Below are 23,499 nucleotides of genomic sequence, written 5' to 3'. Positions count from 1 at the left end.
GAAGCTGGTGGGTCAGAGTTCCAGAAGCCCAAACTTCAGACTGGTATCTGGGGTGGGGGGCAGTCTTGGGGACTGAGCCCTCAACCTGTGGGGTCTGACGCTCTCTCCAGGTAGACAGTGTGGGAATTGAATTGGAGGACACCCAGCTGGCGTCCTCTACAGAACCGACTGTTTGCTTGGTGGTGGGAGGAAATCCCCTCCACATTGGGTCAGATTAGATTGTTGTGATGTAAGAGAGAAGAAAGTTTGAGTTTTTCCCAGATGCATTTCTAAGGCAATACACACATGTTTTGAAACCCAGATTTTATTATTATTCAGGTCTGATGGAGCCAACAGATCAGAAGACTGCCATTGATAAGGTAGCTTTGTTGCAATTACTGAGAGGAAGAGGCTGTCACTCCTCTACATGGGGCACACAGGCAAGCACTAGAGTTGGTTGAAGACAGAGGGAGAGGGGAAAACCATGAGCAAGGCTATCTACTGTGGTTTCCAAGGACAAGAGCATGCAAAACAGGACAAGCAGGTTGAGGACTGTCTTGTCTGAGTAATTTCAGCAAGTAATTTCTGGAGCATAGGGACTGTGCCTAGTTGTTTGCTACCTAGCCCTGGGGTAATGAGGGCAAGGAATCATGGCCTGGCCGGGAGTGTAAGTGCAATAGAGGAAGTGTCACTGATGGGCATTCTAGATTGGTTGGTTTGCATATGAAAGGTGCACTCTCAGGCCAGCCCTTGACTTTCTGTCGTAATTAGCCCTGGGAGGGGGAGTCCCGCCAAGATAGCAAGGCCCTAAAACAGCAAAGCATCAGAATACAGAAAATAAAAAGACACAGTTAATACAACATGCAACTGGGGCACCTTCGAGTGCATATGTTTCCATAAAAAGTGCACACAACAACAACAAGTACACAAAACAGCGTTTCTAAAGCCACACTGACATTGTCAGGGAGATGCCTGACTTCTCGGGATCCCAAAATGGGAGACAAAGGCAGGCAGGGGGTGCAATTTTAAGAGGCTGTGCTCTCAGCTGGTGACCGAGGCCCAGGGAGGACCGTGTGGGGAACTTCTGTGCCTCCTCCAGGGGAGGGCACTAATGCTGTGTTCTCCCTGCCCAGCCCTATCCACCCGCACACCTGTTCCTCTGCCCTGTGACCTTCCTAGGCTGACTGTTTTGAGGGGCCTCATCTGAGAATGTGGCCGGGGGTATTTTCCTGAACTGTGCTGCCTTCTCTGACAGACGTGTTTCCCATCTAAGACCGCTCCACTCTGGCCTCCAGGGGCCTAAGCTTGGCTGGGCCTTTTTCACTCGGATGAGCTTTCATCGTGTTTCTAGCAACTACACTGTGGTGCAGCAATTAGAGCCACCAATTCTGGAGCCAGGCTGCTCCTCATTTGCAAAATGCAAATGATGAAATTAAAGTTAATAAGACTTGCTCATAGGGTTACTATATTAAGTAAGTTACTCTACCTGGAACATGCCACTTACACAGGAAGTATTATGTAAATGTTACGTTTGCATACATTATACACTGCCTAATAATTAGGCAGAAATGACAATCAGCTCAAAAAACGATTATCATTACTGATCATTTTAACAAGCTTATCAGGTTCTTAGTTTTTCCTCTTTCTCCCTCAAGTATTCCTTGCCAGACACTTACTGGGCCCACGCTAAGTGCAGGGCCTGAGCTAGTCCCCGGAGGCAGATGTGGAAACCTGCCGTCACAGAAGAGGAACAGTAGCAATCATTTGTTGAACGTTTACTATCAGATGGCGTTTTAAACACTTGGTACAAATGAGCCAACTTCATCCTTGCCACATCATTAAGGGATGGATATTACTAGTCCAATCTTACATGCAAAGAGAATGTGGCTTGGAGAGGCTCAGTATTTGCCCCCTCTGCAGTAGTGCATGGCAGAAGGGATCCAAGCAAGCTGCACACAGGATGTTCCACGATGGAAATTCACACGAGGAGGAGGCAGAGCACCTGCCTGGAAAAGTGACTCAAACTGAGTTTGGAAGGATAACAGCGGTTGGCCCAGCAAAACGGGTAGTTAGGATAAAGTCAAACTATGCAGAGAAAAAAACACGTTTCCAGAAGTGGCAGTGTGGGGTGGCCCCACGCCTGGAAGATGCCAGTGTATCTGTGAGGTGTAAGACATGAGGCTAGAGAGGTGGCAAGGCCCAGGCCATTCTCTAGAAGATTCTATAGCAGTCCAGAATTTATTCTCAGGGGTTAAATTCGGTCATTTTGTGTATCCTCCTAGCCATTTGAAATAGCCAAACTTTCAACCACAAACTCATTTAAAAAAAAAAAAAAACTTTCCATTATTTGTCTTTGCAGATGCCAGAGGTGGAATCTTAAAACCATCTGGCCTGCCTTTGACCTTCATGGGAAAACCTAAAGTGTTCTGTCTCCATAGGACTAGATGTTCATCAAATCCAATTACCTCTGCCAGCTGCACCGCTCACCAGGAGGCAGGGCTCTGCTGGGGACGAAGAGAGGCAGACAAAGCAGACCGTCCCCAGCCCCGCTTCCCGCTGCAAATTAAGCCAGGCATCCACTGTGCCGACTCACCACCTGGCTGCTGCCACAACAGCAGCTGCAGCCTGTTAGCACTGAAGAGTTTCTCTCCTAACCAGTCCCATTAGTGTGACCAGCGAGGGGGAGGATGAGTAAGCGTCTGTGTTCAGCTGGGTGCTCTGGTTCCTGCTGTCTCTTTATTGGGCTCTGACCTCCAGGGGCCCGGTGGAACAGCCAAGCGCCAGAAGCCAACATAGGCCAGCTGCCTCCCAGAGTTCTGTGCCTAACTGGGAGACAGCTCAGCAGAAGAGATTCTCAGTCCTGGCTGCCAAGCATTGCTCAAGGAACTTCGGATTCAGAGAGACTGGGTAAGGCGGCCCCTCTCTATCTGTAAAGCACCACTACGATTCCAAAGTACAGCCATGGTCAGCGCTTCACCGATCTGTATTTGCCAGCTGTCCTGCACATGTGTCTTTGATAGGACATGTGGGAAAGATATTAGCCCCTTGCAGCTCCCAGCAACCAAATATAGTCCTTCACATATCTCAGGGTAAGGCACTCTGTACTTTTTCAAAGTGCTTTCATATACCTTGTCTCATTTGAGCCTGTGAGCAAGGGGAGGAGGCCACCGAAACCCCAAGGTGCACTGAACGCCCCTGATGCTTTTAATCATGCAGCCAATTAGAGGCAGGGTTGGAACTATGCACCTTGCCTCCCTGGCTCCTGGTCTGATATTTTTCATGGCCTATCATGTAGCCAGGCATAGATCCTATTAGTGTGGTCATGCTTTCAATTATTCAATACTTCTGTGTTGCAATGCACCGCTTATGTGGAACTGCTTGTAAGTGGCCATCGTTGACTTCACCAATGAATCTGCTCCCCCTCTGTCTGAGAAACTACTGAGTCATTGCCTCTAACCCCTAGCAAATGTAAAATACCTTTGCAACAGCTGGAAAAAGAAAATCACTGATGCCACAGAATCTCCTTCATTCTCACAGACTAGGTAACAAAAGGGGAAGAAATCACATCAGCTGAAAGATCTGGGGAGAAATCAATTTGAGACTGCTAGAATCGCAGGAAGTTTTTGCTGAAGGATCAGAAACCCATGCAAGCCAACTCAAGCAAAAGGTTTATTGTACAAGATACAGAGCGATCTAACAACCCAGCTGTAGGAAGTGCAGCTGGGTCTCCAGGGAACCAAGAGAATGAATGGCAACCGTTTCTCAAGCCACATCATCTCTCATCTTGGCTTCTCTCTGTACACCTGCTCCCATATCCTCCCTATGGACTGGCTTCCCCTCGCTGTTCAGGGTTTCTGCTCCTTCACAACTTCAGTTTGCTTATTGCTTTGCCTAAGTAAGCGTCATCATGAAACTCGACTCCACATAACTGTACTTGGAACCTGTAGCTAACCAAGTCAGTCCTCAGAATCGGAAGCATCCCTATTCCAGATCCTCAGGGAGAGCATCTGACTGTTCAGCTAGGCTGGCAGGGCCCACCCCCCGTCCACTCCTCTGATTCCAGGGAGGATTGAGTCTCATGGGATGCTGCCTAGATCTAACCCGGCAATGGGGATGACAGGTAAAGAGACCAGTCACTTAGAAATGAGCCAACACAAGCACTCAGATGACTCTATCCCAGGAAGAAAGGCAAAGCCTCCCTTCTGAAAGCCACTCAACAAGCAAGTCATCAAAGTATGTTGGAACACAGGTTAGAATAATAAATAATAGGCCAGGTGTGGTGGCTCACACCTGTAATCCCAGCACTTTGGGAGGCCAAGGTGGGTGGATCACCTGAGGTCAGAAGTTCCAGACCAGCCTGGCCAACATGGTGAAACCCTGTCTCTACTAAAAATTTAAAAATTAGCTGGGCATGGTGGTACATGCCTGCAGTCCCAGCTACTTGGGAGACTAAGGCATGAGAATTGCTTGAACCTGGGAGGCGGAGGTTGCAGTGAGCCAAGATCACACCACTGTACTCCAGCCTGGGCAACAGAGCAAGACGACTCTGTCTGGGGAAAAAAAAAAAAAAGAATGATATATAATAATGTGTGAAAAACCAGGACACACAATCTACTGGACCATATTCTCACTGCGGAAGTGGTTTTCTAGAGCAGTGACTATATAATCCTTTTAGTAGATGAATCTGTCAAGCAGGGCAAAATACCTCATTTCCCAACAAACCTTGCAAGAAAAAAAAGCCCTGCCAGATTAAACAAGAATATGAGTCTCTTCTAGATGAGATTCTGAAAACCTGAATAAGAAAGAAAAATGCTGGACCAGGACTCAGAAATCCTGAGTTTTCATTCAGGCTTTGCTATGAATTTTTCGTTTGGTGGCCCTTCCTTCTTCATCTAGCTAACTTCTAATCAAGACAGCTCCCAGGGCTGAGGCCAGTGACTTACTCCTGTCATTTCAGCGCTTTGGGAGGTCAAGGTAAAAGGATTTCTTGAGCCTAGGAGTTTGAGACCAGCCTGGGCAATATAGCGAGACCCTCTCTCTGCAGAAAATTTTAAAAGTTATCTAGGTGTGGTGGTGCATGCCTGTATTCCTAGCTACTCAGGACGCTAAGGCAGAAGGATCGCTTGAGCCCAGGAGTTGGAGGTTACAGTGAGCTATGATGACACCACTGCATCTAGCCTGAGCAACAGAGTAAGACCTTGTCTCAAACAAACAAAAATGCTCAGCTCCAGCAAGTTCCTGCTCTGGGCTCCCACTGGACCATCTACATACCTCCATCATGGCAGCTCCCATTGTCCTAAAATGGTTTGCCTACCATCTGTCTCTCTCACTGGAAGTACATTCCTCTAGCATGGAGCCTCTATGTCCTCAGTTATACCCCCATGCTTTCTGCTGTACTTGACAGATAGTACTCAATAAATATTTTTCAGCTGAACTGATTGTGAGAAGATATTTATCTGAACTGCAAATAAAGGCACACACACTGTTGTCTGGCTGAAAACATTGAGCCCGTTGTGGTAGGAGATTGGGTACCACTTGATAGACAGTTTAGACCACAGGGACAGCCAGTACTCTAGAGCATAGCCAGCCCCACCTGGGACACTGATGTATCCACCTGCCATATGTGAAAAGAGATAAAATTTTAGGATCTTCCAAATGTACTGTGCTAAGAAGAAAAGCTAAGCCCTGCAAACTGAGTCATGTAACATGACCGTTCTTTTCCTCTGGTGTATGACCACTGCTTTTTGTGTTGAGATGTTATATGTCAACCAGACTTCCCATTCTTCATTCAAACCTACACAAAATGATGCTGGAGACCTTGTGGTTGTTATATCCTTATAATAGGATGTTAAGTTACCCCCTTAGCGTGGAATCAATAGTAGCCAATCAAATCCTATATCTGCATGTTAGCCTCTGTATGGAAAATGTGATTCTGTTCAGCACCTCCATTTTTGATCTCATAAGTGACCCTCACTTTTCCCCACACAAGGACACTAGGAACACTGATCACCATTCTTTGGTGATGGTCACCCTCACAGTGCACTTGAATAAACTCTCTTAACTGGGTCCTAAGCCTTTTGATAATTTTAAGTTGCCGAATATCAGGAAGAAAATGTGCACATTCTCAAACTAAAAATGAATAAAGCCACACCACCACTGATGCCTTTCAAGATATATTTTATTACAAAAGAAAGTTTGAATGTAAAAATAAATAGAGCAACGTCAGCACAATGGCAGAGTATGACGCCCCAATCTCCTCTCCCCCAACAGAAACTTTCTTTTTTTTTTTTTTTTTTTGAGACAGGGTCTTACTCTGTCACCCAGGCTGGAGTTTCTGCTTTAAACTTTTTAAAGTTTAAAGTTTAAAGCAGAAACTTAAAAAAAAAAAGTTTTTATTGAGTCCAGGAGGTGGAGGTTGCAGTGGCTTATGCCTGTAATCCCAACACTTTGGGAGGCCAAGGTGGGTGGATCACTTGAGACCAGGAGTTTGAGACCAGTCTGGCCAATGTGGTGAAACCCTGTCTCGACTAAAAATACAAAAATTAGCTGGGCGTGGTGGGCGGCGGGGGGGTGGTGGTGGCGCTTGTAATCCCAGTTACTCGGGAGGCTGAGGCAGGAAAATCACTTGAACCAGGAGGCGGAGCTTGCAGCGAGCCGAGATCGCACCACTGCACTCCAGCCTGGGCAACAGAGCGAGACTCCGTCTCAAAAAAAAAAAAAAAAAAAAAAAAAAAAAAAACCAGAAACTTTCAAAATTAAAAAAAAACAGCATTTGTAACTGCTTTAAAAAATAATCTAATGTTTATAGCAACCATGTAAGGGCTGAGTCCAGAAGAACACCCTTCAAAACTGTAGCAGGAGGGCAGTGTTGTCTGCTGGGTCCTGGAGACCTTTGGTGTCCACGCTGCTCTCACCATGCCTTGGGTCCAGACTGCATCACAGCCTCTCGGGAGACGTGGGCCCTCGGAACCTCTTTAGCGATGGACTCCAGGCTGCAGGCAGCCCAGCGGCAGCAGCAGCAGCAGGATAACAGAACCTCTGGATGCACTCTTCCTGGGAAGCTTTGCTAATTTGCAGCCGCTGCACCGTGTTCCTCATTAACGTCTGTCAGCATAGTCGTTACATCATTTCACTGTGGTGGCACGGACCCAGCTCGGAATTCTATATGGAAAAAGCACCTGGGTCCCAGTCTTTTATTGGCTTCAACACAACCAGAAGTGCCTGCTCTTGAGGCTGGTGGGCCTCTAGGCAAGATGTCCCTGCCCATCAGGATAAACTGCTGGGCATCCAGCTATGATAATGCCCTCAGGGACCCTGTGTCCGTGACTCCTCCTCCATCGGACACGGGCAGCATCCACTGGAAGGCAGTGATTCCAGAGTGCAAGTATCAGTCCCTCACCGAGGAGAAGGAAGGAGAAGCCAGCCTACCCGCCCCTGCCATGACAGTGTGGCACGGTCCCAGCGGTGAAGTCTAAAGCTACCCATATCATCACGAATTCTCTACTCACAAAACAGACCCAGGAAAGTACTCAGCATTTTGGGCGACAGGCAGGGCTGAGAGGTGCTGGTTACACACCCTACAAGGGCCTCACCACGGAGGAAACCAAGTACCTTTGAATGGCAGAAGTGCTCCACCAACTAAAGCTACAGAGTGGAGAGAGAACAAGACAAGAGAGGCAGCCTGTATCGGCCCAGTCTGCCCCAAGCTGCACTCCTCACTGTTCCCCTGAGCAGAGGCCCAAAGGCTGGTTCACTTCTGGTTCTTCCACAGCTTTACCTGGCCCAGATCCCAGCACCATGGATTCTGGAAGTGGAGATAAGGACAGAAACTTGTCAGATAAGTGGAGCCTCTTTGGACCGAGATCCCTTCAGAAGGATGATTCTGCAAGTTTTGCCACCCAGGCCTACCGAGGAGCCCATAAGCCCTCTCCAATGGAACTGATCCGTGCCCAGACCAACCACATGACTAGAGATCCAGCAACCTTGAAGCCACCCAAGATGGACATCCTAGTGACGGAAGGGAATACACAGCTGACACAGACCCATCACCTCAAACCCGGTGACTTGAATGTGCTCACACCTACCGGCTTCTGGAGTGCTTTCTCTTCCAGTCCTCTGGTAAAGATGGTTTCTTGCCCCATTCCCCTTTTAACTTGGCTCTGACACAGGAAAGATATATGTATATCTTTCATATATATATATATTTGTTTTGTTTTGAGACGGAGTCTCGCGTTGTCACCCAGGCTGGAGTGCAGTGGTGCAATCTTGGCTCGCTGCAACCTTTGCCTCCCAGATTCAAGCGATTCTCCTGCCTTAGCCTCCTGAGTAGCTGGGATTACAGGTGCTTACTACCACACCTGGCCAAATGTTGTATTTTTAGTAGAGACAGGGTTTCACCATGTTGACCAGGCTGGTCTTGAACTCCTGACCTCAGGTGATCCGCCCCCCTTGGCCTCTCAAAGTGCTGAGATTATAGGCATGAGCCACCATGCCTGGCCGGAAAGGTATATTTTTAAAAACCTGTTAATTAGAGGCTAGAGCTGGAGACATTATTGGTTTTTGAGAAACATTAGTACAAAGCTTGCTCTTGTGTGGAAGAAGCCCTTTTGTACTGCTTTAAAGCTAGACTAAATCATCTCGGCAGGGATGTATGGGGGACCTCATTACCTAGTTTTTCATCATTTACCCTAGATAAGAACTTTAAGAGGTGCTCACTGACTCACTGAGATGACTCTGGCCCTCTTGATGGCTGGTACTGGGCTCCAGCCTTGTCACTTAGGGAACCCAAGATCTGTTTGGGACCTGGGTACAGGTAAAAGCCAGACTTGGCAGGGACCCCTCTTTCTAGGCTGAACCTTGAGTCCCCCTGCTTTTTGGTAGACCTAATGGATCACTGTCCTGCAGCCAGTTCTTCATGTGGGGCACACACCTGTAATCTCAGTTACTCTAGAGGCTGAGGCAGGAGAATCATTTGAACCCAGGAGGCGGAGGTTGCAGTGAGCCAAGATCAGGCCATTGTACTCCAGCGTGGGCAATAAAGCGAGACTTTGTCAAAGAAAGAAAGAGAGAAAGAGAGAGAGAAAAGAAAGAAGAAAGGAAGGAGGGAGGGAGGGAGGGAGGAAAAAGGGAAGGAAGGGAGGGAGGAAGGGAAGGAGGAAGGAAGGAAGGAATTGGAAGGAAGGAAGGAAGGAAGGAAGGAAGGAAGGAAGGAAGGAAAGCTTTTAGTAATTTCACAAAGTGATATATCTAGTAAATGACAAAGCTAGAGTAGTTACGTCTGAGCCCATAGCCTTAAGCTCTTAAGTGTTAGGCTAAATAGTTGAGAAGTCAAGATGAAGAAAAAACATGGTTAAGAAATTACAGTCTGGGCCAGGCATGGTGGCTCACACCTATAATCCCAGCACTTTGGAAGGCGAGGCAGGTGGATCACCTGAGGTCAGGAGTTCGAGACCAGCCTGGCCAACATGGAGAAACCCCATCTCTACTAAAAATACAAGCATTAGCCGGGCATGGTGGTGTGCGCCTATAATCCCAGCTACTTGGGAGGCTGAGACAGAAGAATTGCTTGAACCCAGGGGGCAGAGGTTGTGGTGAGCTGAGATCACGCCACTGCACTCCAGCCTGGGCAACAGAGCAAGACTCCATCCCCCCACCCCCCACCCAAAAAAAGAAATTACAGTCGGATTATCCTCTAGAATTATATCTCATTTTGTCTTGATTGGAAGCCAAGAATATACCAAAAAATTAAAGATTCCTAGTGGCCAATGCAAAAAAGGAAGAAAATGAATTATAAAATTGTGATATTGTTAAGATTAATAAAAGTTTAGGATGGCCCCAATTTTTTGGATACCTCTCAGTACCCCATGAGTCTTTATAAAGAGAATAGTATGTGATGTCATAATGTCTTTGACAACATCTTCACAAAAAAATGCCATGACCCGTTTTATACTCATGCATTTGCAATTCACTCACTTAATCACAGTCAGTATGAAGTCAAATAATGTGAGTTGAGGAAGTTCTGTATGAGGCCAAACAAACGTCGTCTCATTCACAGCTCTCTGGAGAACTGGTTTGAACCAAGGTTGTATGTATGTGTATGTATGTGTTTCTGTGCTGTGTGTGTCTGTGTAAGAAAAAAATGGATTGTATTTTCTTCGGAGAACTTACCATACATATTTTAATAAGAATTATATAGAGGGCCATGGCTGTGATTTCTGAGGTAAAACCTGGAGTACAGGTAGTCTACGTTGCTGACTTAAAACACGGTCCCAGGCCGGGTGAAGTGCCATGTAATCCCAGCACTTTGAGAGGTTGGGGCAGGTGGATTGCTTGAGCTCAGGAGTTCGAGACCAGCCTGGGCAACATGGTGAAACCTCGTCTCTATGAAACATACTGAAATGAGCGGGGCATGGTGGTGCCCACCTGTAGTCCCAGCTATTCGAGAGACTGAGGTAGGAGGACGGACTGAGCCTGGGAGTGCAGAGGTTACACTGTACTCCAGCCTGGATGACAGAGCCAGACCCTGTCTCAAAAAACAAAACAAAACAAAACAAAACAAAAAAAACAAAGCCCCAGAGAGAGACAGAGGTTAAACTTGAGCAACTAATAAAGATTTACACCAAAACAGCATGGTACTGGTACCAAAACAGAGATATAGACCAATGGAACAGAACAGAGCCCTCAGAAATAATACCACACATCTACAACAGCTGATCTTTGACAAACCTGACAAAAACAAGAAATGGGGAAAGGATTCCCTATTTAATAAATGGTGCTGGGAAAGCTGGCTAGCCATAAGTAGAAAGCTGAAACTGGATCCCTTCCTTACATCTTACACAAAAATTAATTCAAGGTGGATTAGAGACTTAAATGTTAGACCTAAAACCATAAAAACCCTAGAAGAAGACCTAGGCAATACCATTCAGGACATAGGCATGGGCAAGGACTTCATGTCTAACACACCAAAAGCAATGGCAACAAAAGCCAAAATTGACAAATGGGATCTAATTAAACTAAAGAGCTTCTGCACAGCAAAAGAAACTACCATCAGAGTGAACAGGCAACCTACAGAATGGGAGAAAATTTTTGCAATCTACTCATCTGACAAAGGGCTAATATCTAGAACCTACAAAGAACTCAAACAAATTTACAAGAAAAAAAAAACCCCATCAAAAAGTGGGCAAAGGATATGAACAGACACTTCTCAAAAGAAGACATTTATGCAGCCAACAGACACATGAAAAAATGCTCATCATCACTGGCCATCAGAGAAATGCAAATCAAAACCACAATGAGATACCATCTCACACCAGTTAGAATGGTGATCATGAAAAAGTCAGGAAACAACAAGTGCTGGAGAGGATGTGGAGAAACAGGAACACTTTTACACTATTGGTGGGACTGTAAACTAGTTCAACCATTGTGGAAGACAGTGTGGCGATTCCTCAAGGATCTAGAACTAGAAATACCATTTGACCCAGTTATCCCATTACTGGGTATATATCCAAAGGATTATAAATCATGCTGCTATAAAGACACATGAACACATATGTTTATTGTGGCACTATTCATAATATCAAAGACTTGGAATCAAGCCAAATGTCCATCAATGATAGACTGGATTAAGAAAATGTGGCACATATACACCATGGAATACTATGCAGCCATAAAAAAGGATGAGTTTGTGTCCTTTGTAGGGACATGAATGCAGCTGGAAACCATCATTCTCAGCAAACTAACACAAGAACAGAAAACCAAACACTGCATGTTCTCACTCATAGGTGGGAACTGAACAATGAGAACACTTGGACACAGGAAGGGGAACATCACACACCAGGGCCTGTTGAGGGATAGCATTAGGAGATATACCTAATGTAAATGACGAGCTAATGGGTGCAGCACACCAACATGGCACATGCAACAAACCTGCACATTGTGCACATGTACCCTAGAACTTAAAGTATAATAAAAAAAATTTTTTTTAAAGAATTTAACATGTTGAGAAATTGCCCAAAAAAAAAAAAAAATTTACTTGGATGGGGTCATCCTACCTAAACGTTATAATTTGCTTTTGATCAACATGAATCAACATTATCTCATAAATATTATTTTTAAATGTCAATAAGCAAAATTCTAACCTATTCTAACCAATTTTAAGAGAAATATGTAAAATGTGAACCCATATGCCAGTGCTATTTTGTGTTCCTTCTGTTGTTTTCAAAATATAAAGAGGAGTGACTCTTACTGTTTAATTGTAAATAGGAATTTTAATCTCGTGAATAATGACCAGGACTTGAAATCATATTATGGGTAAAAGCACATGAGACGGCTCCCTTTAAACTATAGCTTTGATTACGCAATACAGCATTGTGGTTTGAAAGATGCTCTTCTCTCTTTTTATAATGGAAATAAAGTGCCTTATAAATGAAGATTTTTATTAGGTATTGAAATAAAACAGTAAGAATAAAAAGAATTTGGAATAAAGTGGGATTGGTGAGAAAGAAGTATTAGTAATACATACATCAAAATATATGAAGTTGTCAAATAAAATATTACTTGAAATGTCAGCCAGGTAATATTCATCATGCAGCTTGAAATATAGAACAAAATATTCAGATGTTTCTATTTAAGTCAGAAATAACTAATAAGCCTACCACCAAAAAGTTAAAAAGTCACAATTTGGCTCATCAAAAGATATCCCTGGGTTTCAACATAAAAGCAAAACTATTAAATTCATTTGAGAATCATCTATGATCATTTTTGTTCATGAAATGGTTTGCATAATATAGATTGAAATTAATGGTAGCTAAGATCCAAGGGCTCCACAAAAGTGAAATATATTGAGTGCAAATCTTAATGAGAAAGAAAATGAAATGACAATTAGGGAGAATGGGCTGACGTCTTGATAGGACTAATTACAGAAACCAGAGAAAGTTCATTGAAGAAAAATGTGAACCTGTATCAACTTTTTAAGCAACATTTTTACTGCGGTTGCGTATGGTAATTATAAATTTATGTTTAAATTATGATGCTGATTTGGCCAGGCATAGTGGCTCACACCTGTAATCCCAGCACTTTGGCAGGCCGAGGCAGGTGGATCACGAGGTCAGGAGTTCAAGACCAGCCGGGCCAAGATGGTGAAACCTCATCTTTACTAAATATACAAAAATTAGCCAGGCGCCGTGGCAGGTGCCTGTAATCCCAGCTACTTGGGAAGCTGAGGCAGGAGTATCACTTGAACCTGGAAGGTGGAGGTTGCAGTGAACTGAGATTGCACCACTGCACTCCAGCCTGGGCAACAGAGTGAGACTCCACAAAAAATTAAAATAAAATAAAAAATTATGATGTTGATTTTAGATGAATTCCTTAAATTCAGTTTTACTAGCATTAAAATAATTTGGTCAAAATACTTTCCTTATAGCCTCATTCACATAATACCTTTGTAATTACATAGCTGGATGGCACATTAATCTTCATGGCATCACTAGAATGTAAGCTCCATGAAGGCAGATTCGTCTGTTTGCTTCACTACTATACCCCTTGCACCTATAACAGTATGGTGCGTAATTGCTGCTCTAGAAGTATTTGTTAAATAAATGAGTGAATTTTCTGTAAGATATGTCATTTAGACACAGAAGTAAAATGTCCCCAAAACTAGGAAATAAGGTTAACCCCTGAGAATAAAACTCATAGCAAGTAGGACATACGAAAAGACGATAGCTATCTGTCTTTAAAAGAATAATTTAAAAGATTATCTATATACATAATTAAATAATTTAAAAGATTATCTATATATATGAAAATAAGGAAACTTAGGGCTCCTGAGTATAATCAGATATGGGATATTGTATCAGTGAGTCATGATATAAACATGATTGCAACCAAGAAAATAAAAGCCTAATTTTTTACATGTTGTTAGAAGACTATATCTAATGGAAGAGTCCTGGGGAATAGGGAATAAGAAATGAAATTTTTTTATTTCCCTGGCTCCTTTACTAGTAAACAGATAAGCTCCATGAAGGCAGATATACTTTTTTTCCTGTTTGGATGGATGGATGGATGCATGGATGGATGGGTGGATGGGTGGGTAGGTGGATGGGTGGGTGGATGGATGGATGGATGGTTGGGTGGGTGGATGGAGAGAAGCGTGAAGGGAAAGAGGGATGGAGGGATGAGTGGATGAACAGAGATTTATTTGATCATTTATTCATGTATCAAAGAACTTGCCCATGCTAATCCAGCACGATTCAGGAGAAAATTATGAAATCTGGCAGAGGGCTCTGGTCACCAGAATGATATACTCTATTTTAAAAGAGAGATAAGTCATTGGACTTTACCGTGCCTTGGTTCTATTAACAAACAGTTATTGAGCACTTGCTATTGAATAGTTCTCAAATGAGATATCAAGACTCATGGGAGGTCATTAGGATACAGAACCAGTTGGCTGTGATTAAAACAATACTAAGAGTGGTCTAAAGAGGGTAGAACTGTATTTCTCTCCTGTGTGCACGTCTAGAATAGTATGGTGGCTCTGCTCCATGAAGTTACTCCACAAAGAGTCAATGTGCTCTTCAGGTTAAGTTAAGCTATGTTGCCGGAAAAACAACCCTGAAATCTCAGTGTCTTAACAATGAAACACTCTTTGGTTCTTCCCCTGCTCATGCCAGTGGCTGCTGTGGATCTGACTGCTCCTCTGGGAAGCTCATTCAATAGTGGTGCAAGGATTCACATTGATGCTGCCTTTTTATCAAGCACCAGGCTTAGAGACATGGCCAAACCCCTAGCAAATTCAGCCAGGAAAGCAACAAGAAGCCCCTTTTTGATTTTGACAGTTTACTACGTACATAGGCCGTGAAACGAAACACAGCCAAAGGTGCCCACTCCAGAAGTCCTTGTCCCACACACCAAAAGGATGACTCTGAAACAAGAGGCCCAGTGAATACAACACGAGTTGTAGGACACCCCGTTGCAGAGGAGCTAATTCCCACCTCTAACCATGTGGTTTTATAGTCTGCAGCTTTATTCTGAGAGAGATAGTGCACAAAGCCCCACACCTCCTCAGAACCCAGGAGGCAATGGGAAAGGGTATAACAGCTGAGCAGGAGCAGAGGGAGGCTGTGGGTGGGGGGCTCAGAGCAGCTCACACAAGCCTGTCAACTTCTTGTGTTCTGAAAGGGCCATGAGGCATTCTGGCAAGACTCAGATTCACTGCAGGGCAAGCTGGTGCCTAGGTGGTCATTGTAGATAGTGCAAGTTCACTGGGGTGTCATATGGAGCTGTTACCTACGCCTGCATCTCCATCATCCCCACCTGTCTCAGAGGAGAGGATCAGGCTGGAGAGTTGTGTGTGCTGCAGCCCAGAAGCCATGGTATGTCACAACTGAACATAGCTCTGCCTGACTGCTGGAGGGGAGTCGGGGAGCTCGAGGGTGTTTAGCAAACTGTAATCAATGTCAGTGCCTCAGCAGGTATGGCGCTCAAGGCATGGGACCCAGGCTCCTTCTCCCTGGTCATCAACCATCCCCCAAGCATTTGCCTCATCTGTATGATCCAAGGTGGCTGCACTCCAGAAAGCAGGAAGGACAATGTATTTCCCTTCATTTTGAAGGAATGACCCCGAAGGTGTGTGCATTACTTCACCTCACATCCCACTGGCCACATGATCACTTGCTGCAAGGTAGACTAGGAAATCTAGTCTTTATGTTTGGTAGCCATGTGCCTGGCTTAAACTTCATTATACTGGAAGAAGAGGGGGACAGATCCAGGGACAGTGTGTAGCATTGGTCACAGGTATGTTGGGATCATTTGTAAGGTGTTTTCCAGGTAATGTGGCACCAATAAAAGTTAAAACATTGAAGCTTGTGAATGGTTTTTTGCAATTTGCGATTTATGTATCTTTCATCGTGTTTCATTTTGATATGGTTTTGAAGGAAGAGGAGAGCTGCAGGTAGCACATTTGAGAAAATGAACCTAATCTTGGTGGAAAGGCCTACATGAAATACCCTTTAGAACAATGCAGCTCCTTTCACATGTCATCCTCTGCAAGCAACCCCCCAGATGATGAGTCCAGCTTCCCGAAGATTATGAAACCAGGTAGAGCTCGTGCCTTAGTTAAGAGCTTAAATAGCACGGTCACTGTTGATGAATCTTGTCCATGGTGAAAACTCTTTTTATTTGGTTATCATGAGATTGTAAGTTAGCTCTAAGTATCTAGTTGATGCTGATTTACTGATATAGTAAGTTTCTAAAGCTGCTAATAAGCTTAATCGAGTCCCCAGGACATAGGGACTCTGAATCAGGGGCCTGCCACACTGTGAGCCCTGCCTGTGCATGCAGCCAGCTAACTTCCCTCTAAGTGGTTTCTATTGCAGGCATGTCTCAGAGAAACAGTTTATTCTCATACTGTGCAACCTCATAGCCTGAAAACACATGTTTACAGCAGCATGATTTCCAACCAGAAGCTGCACTGTAGAGGCAGAGCATGTTCATACAGCAGCATCCCTTTGGGATAGGAAGCACTACTGACATCACCAAGAATCACAGAAACTCTTACGGCAAATACACAGGAATTCCCAAATGCCTTTTCCCCAGCACTGAAAAATAGGACCATTCCAGTAGTTCTGATTTAACATCTGATTTGAAATTCATTGACCAGGGGAGAAAAAAGAAACAGATCTCATGCCAGCATGATACCTTGAAAATAAAATAATGAAACTTTACCAAAAACCCAAGTCAGAAATACACTGCAAATATAATAAAAGGTGTACAGCACCCTGCCTATCAATTTTCTTAAATGATCTTTTCATGTTCTATGGAAATTATAAACATAGCTATTCTCAATAAATGTGTAATTTGGGTGGAGAAAAGCCCAGAGCTGGCATAAAACTCATCTCTGTCGGTAGGTTTTCAGATGTTTCTAAAATGAAATAGAGCAGAAACAATTTCAAAGCTCTGAGAAAGTGAGCTGTTTCAAAGAGGTAGCAAATAAAAATGAAACACCTGCAAATCCTGCAGAGACATGTACGGCATCATCAGCCTCTGGCTTCCAGGCTCGGTGGTGGAGATTTTGATTCCAGTAGGATTGTGTCCACATTAGAAACTCCAAAAGGCAGCCTTTTCTTTTTTCTTTTCTTTTCTATTTTCTTTTCCCTTCTTTTCTTTTCTTTTCCTGTGCCAAAACATTCTTTATTGCCTATAGCTACGGACAGCAACTAAAGCTTAATGAACCAATAGCAAAGACCACAAAAAGGATAGTAGCTAAGGTCGGGGTTTTTCTTAAATTCCATTATGTATTTTATCATCACTGATTCTGTTATAAACTCCAACTTCTGACCTTTGAGACCAACTTCGGTGTCCACAGAGACAACCCACCAAACCCTGTCTTCAAGCTCTGTGATGTCTCAACACAAATGTCCTTCTCCTGCGCCACTCTGTCCCAAGTGGGCGGAATAGAGCTTGTCTGACTACCTAGAATCACTCCAACCTTGACATTTTAAGACATCAACAACGCACTTTCCAATCAAAACCTCCGGAAGAACCGTACCTACTAACAACCCTCTCTTAAGCTGCCTGGAATGTCCTCATTGAAGCGCACAACCTAACCTTCACCATCTAGTTCTTGCTTATCTTTAATAATAACAGCTTCTAAGAACATTTCCTATGGCTTTTGATTTAGTAATGGTGGAGAGGGGAAGGTTCCCATTAAGGTTTAAATATTGTTGGTTTTATCTCATAATCTCTTAATCTAAAATAACCCTTTCACTCTTTCCTTTCTTTCATGACATTGATGTTTTGAAGAGTTTCAAAATGCCCCACATTCTGGTTTTATCTGATTGATTCCTTGTGATATCATTTGCCTTGTTCCTCCACCCCCTGACTTTCTCAAAGTTAGGTCTACAGCAGTGCTGTGCAATAGAAATCTGTAAACCTGCCCGGTGCAGTGGCTCACACTTGCAATCCCAGCACTTTGGGAGGCTGAGGTGGGTGGATTGCTTAAGCCCAGGAGTTCGAGACCAGCCTAAGCAATATGGCATAACTGCATCTGTACAAAGTAAAAAAAAAAAGGCAGGTGTGGTGACATGCACCTGTAGTCCCAGATACTCGGAAGGCTGAGATGGGAGGATCCTTTGATCCATGATCACATCAATGCATTCCAGCCCAGGTGACAGAGCAAGACCTTGTGTCAAAAAAAAAACCAGAAAATATCTGTGAACCACATACATTTTAAATTATCCAGTAGCCACGTTTTAAAAAATGTAAAATAGGTAAAGCTAATTTTAATAATTATTAACATTAACTCACAAAATGCTGATTTCAACACAACATTTTCAAATTATCAGTGAGAGGCTGGGTGCAGTAGCTCACACCTGTAATCCTAGCATTTTGGGAAGCTGAGGCAGGTGGATCACCTGAGGTTAGGAGTTCGAAACCAGCCTGGTCAACATGATGAAACTTCGTCTCTACTAAAAATACAAAAATTAGCTGGGCATGATGGTGTGCTCCTGTAATCCCAGCTACTTGGGAGGCTGAGGCAGGAGAATCACTTGAATCCAGGAGGGTGGAGGTTGCAGTGAGCCGAGATGGTGCCACTTCATTCCAGCCTGGGCGAAACAGTGAAAGTCCATCTCAAAATAAATAATCACTGAGAGATTTTACATTATTTCTTCATCCTGAGTCTTTAAAACTTAGATATTACATGCCTACAGCACATCTCAATTTGGACTAGTTACATTTCAACACTGAATGGCCACACATGGCTAGTGACTACCATATTGAACAGTGCGGGTCTACAGGCTTGATTAGATGACAGGTAAAATTTTTGGCTGTGATACATCTTAGATGGTGGTATGCACTTCATGTTCTACTGCCACAGACCACTATTTAACGGTAGTGTTTATTGTTAACATGGACCGATATTTCTATAATAAAGATACTTTCTTCCCTAATCATACTCAGCAAGTAATCCTCGGGGTAATTCTTTAGTACCATGGAAATATTTTTGGAACAAGTGAAAAAAATTGACTACAGACTGGAAAATAGAGGGTTTTATGGAATTTGATTTTTCTTAGGTAAGAGATGGGCATTATGGGATGTAGGAGAATGTCCTTTTCACTAGGAGCAGGATGAAGTTTTTAGGAGTGAAATATGTTGGCAACTTCTTTTCACACTGCGTTAGCAAAACATATTGTGTGTGTGTCTGTGTGTGTGTGTGTGTGTGTGTGTGTGTGTGGAGAGAGAGAAAGAAATAAAGCAAATATGTCAAATAGTAACAAGTTTTTAACATAGATAGAGTGTATAGATGTTTATTACACTATTTTTTCAACCTCTATAATTTTGAAATTTTCACAATAAAAAGTTGGGGACAAAATTTTTTAAATAATAATAGTGCTTATTTTCTACCTAGGACTGTACTAAAGGATTTTTGTGCATTTCATATTTAATCCTTGAAACAACAATACAAGGTAGTTATAATTATTACCCCAGTTTTTCCTGACAATGAAACTAAGGTACAGAGAAGTTAGGTGGTTTTCACAAAGTTACACAGATAATTTTATCAATGACAGGTGAGATTCAAATTGAGTATATCTAACTTGGAATTCGTGTTCTGAATAACAAAAGTATATTGCCTCCTGAGCATTCAAAAGAAATATTTCAAGTTCAGAAAAGTCATTTTTCTAGGTCTTGATAACCTCAATCTTTATTCTAAAGACCAAGCAGCAGTGCGAGGTGAACCCAGAGAGAAGAAAACCCTAATTCAAGACCCCAGATGACAAGGCCACATACCATGACGGTAGTCCAAGGCAGCTGCCTACTTGCAGGACCAGATTCACTGTGTTCTTACATCAAGAAACCTTTGCACTGGCTTGGTCTGTTTCCAGGAACTGGAACCGATGGTTTTCTCCAGCCACCCACAGGCAACAGGCCAACACAAATAATTTCAAATACGACTGGCTCTTAAGCCAGGTTTTATTTCAACTCACTTCTCTCATTGGCTATAGGATGACAAGGATGACGACAGCCACTATTTACTGAACCCTTATTGTTTATGTGCCACACACTGTTCTAAGTTCTCTTCATACAGCACCTAGCTTAATTCTTTCAACAACTCTGGGAGGCATGTTCCAGAAGAAAAATGAAACACAGATGCTGAAGATAGTATGTAGTGCTGAGATAAAAGAATTCCAGAATACTTACTTCTCACCACTCCATGGCAGAGTGAGAGGTGCCATCCCCAGGGAGCTCGTGTGCACTGGAACTGGGCAGAAAGGCCATGAGCTCCTGGGTAGCAGCCGCTTCATCATATTCCCCACTAGGAACTATGTGTGGGGATGGCGTCAGGGGGGACATTCGTACCCACTGGACACCTTCTGGGCTGGCATCTGATGAAGCCCTTTAAAATTCACTATCTTGTTCAAGGTGCAGGACCACACTGGAGCCAATCGTTATTACCTCCATTTCACAGAGAAGAAAATGACACTCAGGAAACTATATGATTTATCCAGAGTCTCACAGTTACGAAGTGGTTTCTGCTATGTAAAAAAATAAATGTTGGTTAAATGAAAGCATGAATGAATGTATACACATACATATAATTTCATAAATTTAGAAACACGTATGTTTTATAAGCCATACATATTTATTCACCAAAGAAAACCTACGGCCTCAATGCCCAAGGATCCCCTGTCAATAGAGGTAGCCCTGATGCTGAGGACTGCAGGGAGCACCTGGCAGAAAGGAGGGAGGGAGCTGAGGCCAACAGGAAGAAAGAAAAAGGACCTAGCGCTGAATCCACAGATCTGAGCAGGCACAAGAAATCCAAGGCAACACCAACTCACCACAAGAAATCGGAATCCAGACGAGAGCGCAGGGCAGGTGGAAAAAGGAGCACCTATGAACAATGATTCTGCTCGTGAGGAGGGTCTGGGGTATTGTCCAAGACGCCTGGTCTGGGCCAGAGGGCCTGATGGCACGGGTAGAAACTAGAATGTGAAGGGAGCTAAGGAAAAAAGAGGCTGGAGGGGGTGATATGATTTGACTGTGTCCCCACCCAAATCTCATCTTGAATTGTAGCTCCCATAATTTCCACATGTTGTGGGATGGAGCCAGTGGGAGATAATTGAATCATGGAGGCGGTTTTCCCCATACTGTGCTTGTGGCAGTGAATAAGTCTCACGAGATCTGATGGTTTATAAAGGGAACGTGCTTTTGCTTGGTATTCATTTTCTCTCTTGTCTGCCACCATGTAAGATGTGCCTTTTTTTTTTTTTTTTTGAGACGGGGTCTCGCTCTGTCGCCCGGGCTGGAGTGCAGTGGCCGGATCTCAGCTCACTGCAAGCTCCGCCTCCCGGGTTTCCGCCATTCTCCTGCCTCAGCCTCCCGAGTAGCTGGGACTACAGGCGCCCGCCGCCTCGCCCGGCTAGTTTTTTGTATTTTTTTTTAGTAGAGACGGGGTTTCACCGGGTTAGCCAGGATGGTCTCGATCTCCTGACCTTGTGATCCGCCCGTCTCGGCCTCCCAAAGTGCTGGGATTAAGATGTGCCTTTTGCCTTTTGCCATGATTGTGAGGCCTCCCCAGCCACGTGGAACTGTGAGTCCATTAAACCTCTTTTTCTTTATAAATTGGCCAGTCTTGGGTATGTCTTTATCAGCAGCATGAAAATGGACTAATACAGGGGGCAACCTACCCCTGACCGGTCACTTTGGAAAACCAGCTGAAGAGAGCTCCCCCTGAGCTAATTTGGAAAAGGCACCTGCTCTGGGTGGACAAAGGTACAAGCCTCTGTAAAGAGAGCTCAGGTCAGATTCTGGTCCCAACTTGTTCCCTCAGCCAGGAACCTTTGGGCAGTGCACAAACCATACAACTGTATGAAGCAGACTTGAAGTTAAGCAGGCAGTTGGAGAATTTGCATCAGATACCTCTTTGTCCCACTGCAGAGCCTCTGGACCTCACCTGTCTCTAGTTCCAGCTGTGTGGATTGTGACCTCCTACAGACACAACCTGACTGCACCAAACCTCTTACCCCGTTCTTCTATTGACGGAGGCCTCCTCCCCACTCCCCCACCAGGCGCCCAGACAATGTAGGTGCAGCCCACAGGGCAGGGGTAGAACATGCCCTCCTATTAGCTCTTTCTACGCTTGGTGCCCCACGCCCCTCGCTCCTGCTGTCTGAGATTGAACTCCATAATAAAGTAATAGCACCTATGTCCTCCGTATCTCACTTTGTTTTCTGGAAGCCTGCACTAAGGTAGAATCAATGGAAGCCAGGGGACCACCCAGAAAAGTGCACATACAAGCAGAAACTGACATGGGGTCTCAGTGGGTTTGTGGCTCCCCTGAAGGCCAGTTTTAAAACCTCAGCCTTGAGGAGAAAGGTAGAAGTTACAGTTCCTCAGTAGAAGCATGTTAGCTTTTTCTTATTCCTGGATGCACCCCAGGTCTCTGATTCTGAGAGAGCTCAAGAATTAAGCATGGAGAAGGGAGCTCAACACAGCAGACAGCAGCCTTCAAACACTCGCCAGAAGCCCAAGCCTGGCCAGAGTGAGGCAGCCGTCAGATTACTGAAGAACTAGATGAAGATTTAAAATGCATTCTGAGACGAGAGAGGGCATTTCACCCCCACCACTCTCTGGGTTTTAAGCAGCCATCTCCTAACCTCTGCTTACACAGTCTTTTCACAAAAAGTCCTTTGCATCTTAGCAAGAAGCAACAAAATTGCTCCAAAAGATAAACAAAAGGTTAATTACAAAACCTTGGGAACTCCAGAAGCCCACAGGCAAGAACAGCTATTTACTTCCCCAGCTCACAGCTCTGCCTGCCCTGCTGCAGGTGTCTGTCCAATGCATGCAGCCATCTGAATCACTGCACCTGCTCCCACCACACAGCAAAAGAAAATACCACCTGGGATTTGGACAGTTTTCCATAAAGCATTCCAAAGTGAGTATTCCAAAGACAGAAACGTTTGCCTTTTTGGAGACCTTGAAAGGAATCTTGGCATTTCTCCCCATTGTCTTCTAAGGAGGGAAGAAGAATCCCCCAGACTGATGCCCCATCTGTGATGAATATGCGTTCAAGAAGCTGGAGGAAACCATTAGCAACTGCTGCATGCACACGTAAGGCACCAGCCTTGGACATTCATGCTATCATTTTGACAACCTGTCAATCAAAACTGGCGTCCAAATGCCAACCAGAGAATCCCAGAAGAAAGTGGACATTTAAGTCTCCCCAGTGCCCTTGCTCCACGCAGACGTGCTGTGGATGAACAGCTGCTTTTCACCAGCCCAGCTCCTCTGAAACTTCCCGTTGCAAAGGGAGCCACCAGACCCTGCATTTCCAGCACCACACGCCAGTGCCAGCAGCAGTACCTGTCACAGGAGCCTCATCAGAAAGTCGAATCTGGCAGAGCTGTCTTCTGCCTGTATCTCCAATCCCAATGACGATCAGAACTAGGCACCTGGCAAACAGGTGATGAAAATCTCAGCCCTGGGTCATAAAGCAGCCCTCCTGACATTTGCTGGATTAGG

At 44.3% G+C, this 23,499-nt stretch overlaps 1 protein-coding gene and 1 pseudogene across 1 annotated transcript in view; one reads left to right on the top strand and one right to left on the bottom strand.

Moving 5' to 3' along the window:
- GALNT2 (polypeptide N-acetylgalactosaminyltransferase 2) overlaps nt 1-23,499 on the bottom strand; it is a 1,373,297-nt gene that overhangs the window by 589,619 nt on the left and 760,179 nt on the right. The window lies entirely within an intron of this gene.
- On the top strand, nt 7,182-22,548 carry LOC126958053 (putative monooxygenase p33MONOX; annotated as a pseudogene).

This window comes from Macaca thibetana, chromosome 1, assembly GCF_024542745.1.
Source record: "Macaca thibetana thibetana isolate TM-01 chromosome 1, ASM2454274v1, whole genome shotgun sequence".
Classification (NCBI taxonomy): Eukaryota; Metazoa; Chordata; class Mammalia; order Primates; family Cercopithecidae; genus Macaca; species Macaca thibetana.
Note: the sequence above shows the minus strand (reverse complement) of the source record. Positions and strands in the feature narration are given on the sequence as shown.